We start from the raw sequence: 11,820 nt of genomic DNA on the forward strand, positions 1-11,820 counted from the left end.
TGAGCGTCGTTTACTCAACAAAATAATAAGATGTTTCCCACTAATTAACAAGTAATAAAGTGGTAGTAAGGATCGTTCCCACGAGGAGTAATGCAATTGATATGTTATCTAAATCAGCGAAAATCTAAAATAAGGATAAAAAGAAAAAGATAACGAAGAAATCCTTCGCCGTTACTAACCGTTAACTCAACATTGTACCCGTTTATCTCTTGTTAGAATCAATTGTCACCAACCGTAGAATAGCAGGTACGCTTAGCTATCCCCAAAACTCCTTGTATCACCGGATACGGAAGCGCCCGACTACCAGATTCTATTCAAAAGAACCACCTTGAGGTTCGCTTACAAGATGTAATTCCCCGAACACATTAAGATTTATGAATTTAGGTTTGATCCCAGCAGTTAAACTCGGTACGCTCGTTCCACTTACTGGTGTTATCTTTACTCGCAATTTCTCCACAGAATCCCTCCGCAAGGTCTTGCGATTTCTACTTGTGTAGGAGATAAGCGAAAATTACGGATCGACTCAACTCTTTACTAGCATTAGAATGATTAATAGACTAATCTAGTTGGCCACCCAAACGAATCTAAGAATCAATCATAAACCTTCGATATAGTAAAAACAATCCACAATGATTAACTTTAAAACTTGAAACAAACTTGTAAATAATTCCCCGAACGCATTAAGATTTATGAATTTAGGTTTGATCCCAGCAGTTAAACTCGGTACGCTCGGTCCACTTACTGGTGTTATCTTTACTCGCAATTGCTCCACAGAATCCCTCCGCAAGGTCTTGCGATTTCTACTTGTGTAGGAGATAAGCGACAATTACGGATCGACTCAACTCTTTACTAGCATTAGAATGATTAATATACTAATCTAGTTGGCCACCCAAACGAATCTAAGAATCAATCATAAACCTTCGATATAGTAAAAACAATCCACAATGATTAACTTTAAAACTTGAAACAAACTTGTAAATAATTGAGCTTCACAATTAGAACTTTGAATTCATCCTTAACAATCAAAAGAACATAGAAAAGAAATATTTCTCCCCCCTAAGGGGGAGAAAAACGGTGAAAAGAAGATATCTCAAATTGTATCTAAGCTTCTCTATATATAGAGTTTTGTAACTTCTTCTTGAAGAAACTAGGAAACCTAGCAAAAATAGGAAAGTGCACCTCCTTAAGAATTGTTTCCGTGCATCACACCCCGTGCAAAATGGGTTGCCAAACTATGGCCTCACAAAGTCACGTCCAAGTCTGGCCATGCAAAGGAAGGTCTCGTACAATAGTTGTAAAAGGCCAGCCCGTCTCACGTTCTTGGCTCGTCATTTTTCCAAAACTGACAGTCTAACTCTCTGTTGCTTTAGATTTTTCCTCGGATGCACCTTCTTACTCCTGACAGCATTTCCATGAAACACAGGTGAGAACACCACCTTTCTGTCGAGTTCCAACCTCGTCTCTCCATCGATCACAAATCAACCACCAAGCCATCTACGTCATTAGCAATTCCCAGCACCATCGATCGCAGAAAACTTCTCCATCTCTGACATCGCCATCACTGTTATACTCCTCCCTGGACCATCGAGTCGAGAACCTCTTCAAATTAAGTTAATCATCATCACCACTTCATCGTCAACTGCCAATAATGGCAGCAACTCCATTCTATCATCGATACAGTGTTCCATTCCTCTTCATTCCCGTCACTGCCATGCTCAGGTTCTCTTCGATCACTGCCCCTATACCTTGAACCCACGAACTCATCCATACTCCTCCATCGTCATTGCCTCGAGCTCCATCAATACCTTAATCCCTGTATGATCCGAGTTCTTCTCAATCGACAGCAAACATCGAGCTCTATTAGTTCATCGTCAGCTCCTTACTAGAACCCAACTTCAAACCTCCATTTCCCTCATAACCTTCCTATACGAGATAATCTCGTTTCTTCTCTCACTCGGATGCAAACTCGAACTCAAACCATTCTCGTCTTCAATCATCATCTCGACTCCACTACTGCCGAACTCTCCATATCATTGATCACCACCATACCCTGATGTCTCCAACTCGAGCATAGCAGCATCACCATTATTATCATACTCGAACAGACTTCTCAAGCTCTCCCTGCATTATCTCTATTCGACTTGATCTCGACTGGTTCTTATCAACCAACAACAATCAGAGCTTACTATCATCTCAGTTCCCGAACTCATACAACCAGACCTTCACTACCATCGGCTGGAGGCACAGTTCGTTCAGGCATTTTTACAAACGTTTCTCGTGCAATTCGCTGGTGACGCAAAGATGAACTTGTTGTTGATTTCGGATCACTCAATCTCCTTCCCTGCAACATTCTAGCACAAAACCAATTTTCTAAAACATACACAGGCTCCAATTTCTGCAAAATCAAACCACTCAACCATAAAACTCAGCGACAACAACCTCTTCCCTTAATGGTAGTGATACAAACTGAAAAACCGGGGTTCTAACAACAACACCCAATATTTTGCTTAGCAATCTGTATGGATTAACTCCGAAATACTTTGCTAGAGAATCAACTAGACAGTCAGACTCAATCTAGATAAAAGTATCTCAAGGAGTTAATATCTCTCTCTTGATTTTATTTTTACTCAAGCTAAAAAAATAATAGCGATTCTTTATCAAATACAAGGAATACTTGGACGGCACCAAAGACCAATGTACAAGGATCAATCAATATCAATCAACAACCAAAGGTTGGATTTCCAATTGATGATCACGAACACATAACCTGTATTATTTCAATTATATAAAATATAATGCGGAAAATAAATAACACAGACACCAGAAATTTTATTAACGAGGAAACCGCAAATGCAGAAAAACCTCGGGACCTAGTCTAGATTGAATACAGACACTAGACTACTGCAAACTAACTTCGGACTGGACTATAGTTGAACCCCAATCAGTCTCCCACTGATCCAAGGTACAGTTTTACTCCTACGCCTCTGATCCCAGCAGGATACTGCGCACTTGATTCCCTTAGCTGATCTCACCCACAACCAAGAGTTGATGTAACCCAAAATCACAGACTTGATAATAAACAGATCTGTCTCACACAGAAAAGTCTATAAGAGGATAAATCTGTCTCCCACAGATAAACCCTAGGCTTTGTTCCGTCTTTAGATATAAAATCAAGGTAACAAGAACCAATTGATAATCCGGTCTTATATTCCTGAAGAACATCCTAGATTAATGAATCACCTCTCTACAATCCTTCCTGACTACACAAGGGGATTGTCGAGGAATTACAAACAGTGAGACGAAGATGTTTGTGACTTCTTTATCTTGCCTATCGGAGAACTCTCACGATCTCAAGCCAATAAATCGATTGTACTCATACGATAGAAGATGCAAGATCAGATCACACAACTATGATAAAGTAGTATCGGGCTGGCATCACAATCCCAATGAAGTCTTTAGGTCGTTAACCTGGTTCTAGAGAAGAAAACCAAAGGTTAAAGGAGAATCGACTCTAGAGAGTGCACTAGTATCACACAGACGTGTGGGGATTAGTTTTGCACAATGTTAGATGTCTCCTTTAAATAGCCTTCAAATCAGGGTTTTGCCTTAGTTACAAAGCAATCCTTATTCACCGTTAGATGAAAACCTGATTTAGATTCAAGCTAATATTTCTCAACTGTTAGATCGAAAACTTAGCTTGTCACACATACTTGGGTAGACGTTTACTGGGTTCGTCAAAACCATGCCGAAACGTGTACGTGTATGTTGGTTCAACATAGTAACCCAAAAGGTTAACCATATGAGCATTTCATATTAACCTTGTTCTTCTTCACCATAACTAGTTCAATTGACTCAAACGAACTAGTTACAAAGTTGTTCAATTACTATGAGATCTTATGTAACTACACAAGACACAACTGAAACAAAGATGATTCGATTCGATTGAATCGGCTCATGAACATTATAGCCACGGTCTGCATAAAGCATTCCTTAGTAATTTAATGTTTCATGTTCAGAACACATCTTTATATCATAACCTCTTAAGTTCACAAACAAGTTCGCGGACTTAATTTAATCGGTTGAGTTTTCCAAACTCAGCAGAAATTCTCGGAAAGATAACTTCCGCCAGTTCGCGGACTGGATTCGCGGACTGAGTTCGCGGACTTAGCACACAAACAAGTTTTGGAAAATCCCAGCAGAAATTCTCGGTCGAGAACTTCCGTCAGTTCGCGGACTTGGCAAGCCAATTCCACAATCCTCCCGATTTCTCTTGATCAACAAAGTTTGAAAACTTCGGTTCAAGGAATACATGGTTATGTAATCTAAACTCTCATTTCAAACATTGAGACATTCTCAGAGGACGCTATGTAGCTGTTATTCACAGACCGATTCATGTCAGAGCAATTTTCAAAGTGATTGAAACTTTTCATGACTTTCGTCACTAGGTGAAGATAAACTTGATCAAAGCGACGATTTCGAGATAAAAGATAAGCAATGAATGCTCAGCTGGAAACGTCAAATGTGTATGATATAATCTATATAGTATACGACTTTTGTCTCATAAGAAGTAGGAGATAGAAGAGATAGACTTTTGAGTGATAGATAAGTTCAAGTATCCACATACCTTTTTGTTGATGAAGTTCCACGGTTCCTTGTATAGATCTTCGTCGTTGTATGATGAATCTCCATGAAGCCCTTGAGCTCAACTACACTTTTCTATCCTAGTCTGAAACTTAGCTATGTAGGCTAGAAATCAAGACTTATAGTTTTGATCACTAACATTGACAAACATGCTTGAGATAGCAACGCATGCGAGGTTGACCGAGCTATGCTCTAACAATCTCCCCCTTTGTCAATTTTAGTGACAAAACTATTAATACATATGGAATACAAAAAAGATAAACTTTAGTGGCTCCTATTCCATAGTCTAATCTTCAACTTTCCTTGAAATCTTCGTCCTTCCAAGTACTCCAATGATCCAAAGGTTGTAAGTTTAGCACCATCATTGTTGAAGATCCGTAGCTATAACAATGAGAGAAATCGAGATTCTCGATCATTATTATACAATGTCATAGTATTATTATATAACATCAAAGTACAATCGTATCACGACTTTAACAATAATACTACGGTGATATGTATCACTCCCCCTTAGTCAATACTCCATCTCGATCATGGAAACCACTCCCCCTTACACAATGATCCGAAAACCATATGTATTTGTAGTGTGAACTACAATATTTCTCCCCCTTTTTGTCAATAAAATTGGCAAAGGTACAAGAATGGGATCATAATGAAATTTCCACAAGAGACATTTCATGACCAAAAGAAAAATACATACCAACTTAATTTAGATGCAATCTAATAGCCGAAGCTAACAACATTCATCAAGGAGTTTTAAGATATAAGATAACCCCTATAAAATTCCACATCCGCACTCCCCGCAAGATATTACCATTAAGCACAAGTTCAAAAGAACTCTCCCCCATTTGATGTCATTCCCGAGAGAACAACAAGAGCGACCTTAATTTCGAAAGAAAATAAGGATTTTTTATTGGACACCAAAAACTATAGAAATGATTTTCTATATCCAAAGCTCAACCAAATTAATCACAAGTAAACCCATGATTAATTTAATTGGAATACGCAACTAAATCAAACCACAAAAGTGATCAATTTAATTGAAAGTGCTCAACATAAGTAAACGCACGGAGCTACGACTAAGTCAATCACACGGAGATGACTAACTTAACCGTTCAAATACTCAACATAAGAAAAACCTTACGGAATATATGACTACATTAACCAAAGAACATGATAGTGTAGCCTTTCATATACTCAACACAAGAACTTGTGGAATATAAGAAAACTCAACTAGATTAATTACAAGAGAACCTATAATTAATCCAATTGGAATACAAATAACCAAACTAATCACCGAAATAATCAATTTAATTATTTGGGCTCAACATAAAAGAACTTATGGAACCCTGACTAAGTTCATCATAGAATATGACAACCTTAATCGTACATGTACTCAACATAAGAAAGAAAACTTATGGAGTACTAACTAAATAACCAAACTAGTTGATTAAATTAGTTCCTAATGCTCAACATATAGCATCTTATGGAACAACCAACAAAGCCAAGGTAAATCGACTTAGTTGTAAGGTGCTCAACATAAGACACACAATGGATCCTTCACGGTAAAACATAATAAAATGGATCAATGAAGATCAATACCGTGGATAACATACAAGGATCTATTCTATTTTCCATCATAACGACATAATAGACTTTATCATTGTTGAACAAAATATTTTATCCTATTTTCCATCAAATTAATGATTACATAGGCTTAACTTTTGTATATGTCAAAAGTTCATTCGTCCTTTCATCCATACGAATACCGATTCATGAACGACTTTACTTTTGACTGCAATATGGGACCTTCAAGTTCACGGACGTAAACACTACATATCCCATAAAAATATTGCAATATCACAAACCATTAAAATACTGCAATAAACATCATCCTCTAAATATTTTTAGAATTTAAATACCGATAAACCTAAAAAATAACATAAGAAGATGAAAACAAAAATAGATATGTGTAGTCACAATCATCGCTATTCAAAACGCTAGTTATTCTTCCAACTAATCCAAAAAGAAGACATACTAGGTATCTAAGATAGATGACAAGCTTAAACGAATTCTGGTGTATCCTCAACAGCGAATAGGAACACGGGAGGTTCAGGATTCTCACGAGACATGAAATCAATGAGCTTGTGATCTACATCCTTCTCAGCATCAACAGAGAGATGATTCTCTTTTCGAAGATCCTTGATTTGAGATTTCATGAGACCAAGGTCAGACACAACCTTTTACAACTCAGTTTTCACCTTATCGAGACCTTTAAGAGTGTCAACAAGATGTAGTTTTGCTTCCCCAAAGTACTTAAGAAAGTCATGAACAACTTCAGCAAATATCATATCATCCTTTTCAGCATCTTCATAAGTATAAGCAAAGAAGCATGAGGCATTGGGATGATCTTCATCTACAAGAGTTCTCTTCTTCTTGGAATCAACCTCAACACTTTTGTCAAGGAATCCTTTTCCAAAACCACCATAGCAAGAAGAGGAGGAAGACATTCTCAAAAATCCAAAACTACCCGGAGTACACGTACGTGACTTGTAACCCTAAGAGGTTGGATATTTTATCCTTGGGGACAGCAATTTAGGGTTTCAAAAAAACTGTTGACTCGGGCCAGAACGAAATCCGTTCGAGTACAACGAATACCCGAGAATTAAAGTCCTTCAAACAATTTGAAAACAGGACCTAAAAACAAGTTTTAAGACAATATGCAACATCTTATTTTGACTTAACCGATACTTGATCTTAGCGGATCTGTCAACACAAGTTTAGCTATGGACGATAAGAAAACAACTTAACTTAACAGATGCAAGCAACAAGTATACCTGTTTTTTAACACAACTTACTCAGCAGGATTTTATATGAGTAAGTTCTCGAACCTTGTGATTAATTAGCACAAGTACGAGCCACAGGCTCATTACGAGGTTTATGTCTTTGGTTAAGTTTGTCTTTCCTCTTAGTCTTAGAGAGGGATCCTGTTTGACATGAGAAATTATCATAAAATTTACTGTCATCAAAATGAGAGATATAGTTAGAGTTCTTACCAGAAGTGTCTTGACATGAGGAAGAAGATAATCTGTTGACAAGCTCTTTGTACCTTACAATTATCTATTTAATTTCTTTTCTTATCTTATCTTATCAATCTTCCTATCTTCTGGAATGGCTTTCTCAACAGGAACAATGTTGCTTTTAGAGACCAGGCATTGAACTTCCTTTGGACGATGTTTATTAAGACGTCTATTCTGCCCTTGAACATTGGAGGAACTCACTGTACTGACTTTCCTAGTAGCATACACAGGCTAGGTATGAAAACCAATTGGTTCAATCATACGAATGTCAGTCACACCTTTGAGAATCAAATCTAGGGTGTGTTGAAGTTGAACTAAGGAGTCTTTATTCAACTTGGAGTTTCTCTTTTGTCTAACAGAACACTTGGTCTCACAAACAAGACATACCTTTTGATCATAAGAATGATTGGAGGATGTAGTCTTAATGTCATCGTCATATGAGTTGTCTCTTTTACAGAATGTTCCAAATTCATGATTGGAGGAAACATTAGGAACATATGTATTGACTTCTGAGTATAAAGCATCAGAAGTTCTTGGTACATTAGACTGCTTTGAATATCCTTGAATGGAGAGATTATTCAAGCGGCGTTCAATATCCAAGGCATCCTTTTCGAGGCTGGCCTCAAGAGTCAAGCATGAAGACTGATCTTCAGCGTTGCCATGGACTTTGCAATCTTTAGCAATACCAAGAAGAACATTGACATGGTGTTTCATTCTAACAACTTGAATTCTAACAAGATTTAGAATCAATTTACTCTCTTCAGCTTTATCCCATTCATTAGAGGAGAAGGTCTCTTTCGAAGGGTAATCATGAACACTCATTCCATTGTTTGTCTGTCTCGTCGAACCACAAGGTTTCTCTATCTTCTAGATTGAACTATTCTCTTTAATAGATTTATACGAGAGAGAATCTTTATTACTGGTGACGTGTTTATCAGAGATAGTACTCTTGTCCATAGAGTCAGATCGCTACAAACACAAACTTGTTAGGTCTTAAACGTGTTTGCCTGCTCTGATACCAATTGAAAAAGCGGGGGTCTAACAACATCACCCAATATTTCGTTTAGCAATTTTTATGGACTAACTCTGAAATACTTTGCTAGAGAATCAACTAGACAGTCAGACTCAATCTAGATAAAAGTATCTCAAGGAGTTAATATCTCTCTCTTGATTTGATTTTTACTCAAGCTAAAAACAATAGAGAGTCTTTATCAAATACAAGGAATACTTGGACGGTACCAAAGACTAATGTCCAAGGATCAATCAATATCAATCAACAACCAAAGGTTGGATTTCCAATTGATGATCACGAACGCACAACCTATATTATTTCAATTATATAAAATATAATGCGAAAAAGAAATAACACAAACACCAGAAATTTTGTTAACGAGGAAACCACAAATGCAGAAAAACCCCGGGACCTAGTCCAGTTTGAATACACACTGTATTAAGCCGCTACAGACACTAGCGTACTGCAAACTAACTTCGGACTGGGCTATAGTTGAACCCCAATCAGTCTCACACCGATCCAAGGTACATTTGTACTCCTACGCCTATGATCCCAGCAGGATACTGCGCACTTGATTCCCTTAGCTGATCTTACCCACAACCAAGAGTTGTTGTAACCCAAAATCCAGACTTGATAATAAACAGGTCTGTCTCACATAGAAAAGTCTATAAGAGGATAAATCTGTCTCCCACAGATAAACTCTGGGTTTTGTTCCGTCTTTAGATATCAAATCAAGGTAACATGAACCAATTGATAATCCGATCTTATATTCCCGAAAAACAGCCTAAATTAATCAATCACCTCTGTACAATCCTTCCTGACTACACAAGCGGATTTTCAAGGAATCACAAACAGTGAGACGAAGATGTTTGTGACTTCTTTATCTTGCCTATCGGAGAACTCTCACGATCTCAAGCCAATCAATCGATTGTACTCGTACGATAGAAGATGCAAGATCAGATCACACAACTACGATAAAGTAGTATCGGTCTGGCTTCACAATCCCAATGAAGTCTTTAAGTCGTTAACCTGGTTTTAGAGAAGAAAACCAAAGGTTAAAGGAGAATCGACTCTAGCGAGCGCACTAGTATCACACAGACGTGTGGGGATTAGTTTTGCACAATGCTAGATGTCTCCTTTATATAGCCTTCAAATCAGGGTTTTGCCTTAGTTACAAAGAAATCCTTATTCACCGTTAGATGAAAACCTAATTTAGATTCAAGCTAATATTTTCTCAACCGTTAGATCGAAAACTTAGCTTTTCACACACACTTGGGTAGACGTTTACTGGGTTCGTGAAAACCATGCCCAAACGTGTGCGTGTATGTTGGTTCAACATAGTAACCCAAAAGGTTAACCATATGAGCATTTCATATTAACCTTGTTCTTCTTCATCATAACTAGTTCAATTGACTCAAACGAACTAGTTACAGAGTTGTTCAATTGCTATGAGATCTTATGTAACTACACAAGACACAATTGAAATAAAGATGATTCGATTCGATTGAACCGGCTCATGAACATTATAGTCACGGTTTCCATAAAGCATTCCTTAGTAATTTAATGTTTCATGTTCAGAGCACATCTTTAGATCATAACCTCTTAAGTTCAAAAACAAGTTCGCGGACTTAAGTTAATCGGTTGAGTTTTCCAAACTCAACAGAAATTCTCGGAAAGAGAACTTCTGCCAGTTCGTGGACTGGGTTCGCGGAATGAGTTCCCGGACTTAGCACACAAACGAGTTTTGGAAAATCCCAGTAGAAATTCTCGGTCGAGAACTTCCGTCAGTTCGCGGACTGAGTCTGTGAACTAGGTTCGCGTACTTGGCAAGCCAATTCCACAATCCTCCCGATTTCTCTTGATCAACAAAGTTCGAAAACTTCGGTTCAAGGAATACATGGTTATGTAATCTAAACTCTTATTTCAATCATTGAGACATTCTCAGAGAACGCTATGTAGCCGTTATTCATAGACCGATTCACGTCAGAGCAATTCTCAAAGTGATTGAAACTTTTCATGACTTTCGTCACTAGGTGAAGATAAACTTGATCAAAGCGAAACGCTTTACCAACACACGATTTCAAGATAAAAGATAAGCATTGAATGCTCAGCTCGAAATGTCAAATGTGTATGATCTAGTCTATATAGCATACGGCTTTTGTCTCATAAGAAGTAGGAGATAGAAGAGATAGACTTTTGAGTGATAGATAAGTTCAAGTCTCCACATACCTTTTTGTTGATGAAGTTCCACGGTTCCTTGTATAGATCTTCGTCGTTGTATGATGAATCGCCATGAAGTCCTTGAGCTCAACTACACTTTTCTATTCTAGTTCGAGACTTAGCTATGTAGGCTAGAAATCAAGACTTATAGTTTTGATCACTAACATTGACAAACATGCTTGAGATAGCAACGCATGCGAGGTTGACCGAGCTATGCTCTAACACAAACTTCTTCTCTGGCTTTTCTCGGCAGTTAACAGTTTCTATAACTATGTGTAAAACTCGATCATCTGCTCATCCTTCTTGTAGTCAATATCCTCTTTCTACCCCATGGCATATAAGCCTTGAACCATGACTTAGCAGTGACCGCAAACCTGTAGTAGAACTTGTAAATTGGAGAGGGTGGCTAAACAGTGCGACTAGCTTTTAGTGGTTTCTTCGTGACTGCCCATAACATCACTTCATGGAACAATAGGCTTCCCCTAGTAATTTCTTCATTCCTTTGTAAAACTGGTTTCCCCTAGTAATCTGCAGAAACAGTTGGGATGCCCTTAGTAAACCCGATTAGAATCAAATGGATGCCTTCTTTGACTGCCTCCAGTAATTCATAATGGATTTCAGCTGGTTACTTCTTAACGCCCATGCGACTGCCAGTAATAATTTCCATGCAATGACAATTCTGCCTCTTTTCTGGAAAATTGGACGATTTCTTGTTCTTTTCGGGAATAAGCTCCAAAATTCCGTTAAAATATAAAAGAATGCTAATAATACAATTTCACAAGAAAACTAGCTAAGAAAGCATAACCAATCGATACTTAGAGAGGTGTTTTTAAACACCTATCAAATTCCCCCACACTTAGACTTTGC

This window comes from Papaver somniferum, chromosome 3, assembly GCF_003573695.1.
Source record: "Papaver somniferum cultivar HN1 chromosome 3, ASM357369v1, whole genome shotgun sequence".
NCBI lineage: Eukaryota > Viridiplantae > Streptophyta > Magnoliopsida > Ranunculales > Papaveraceae > Papaver > Papaver somniferum.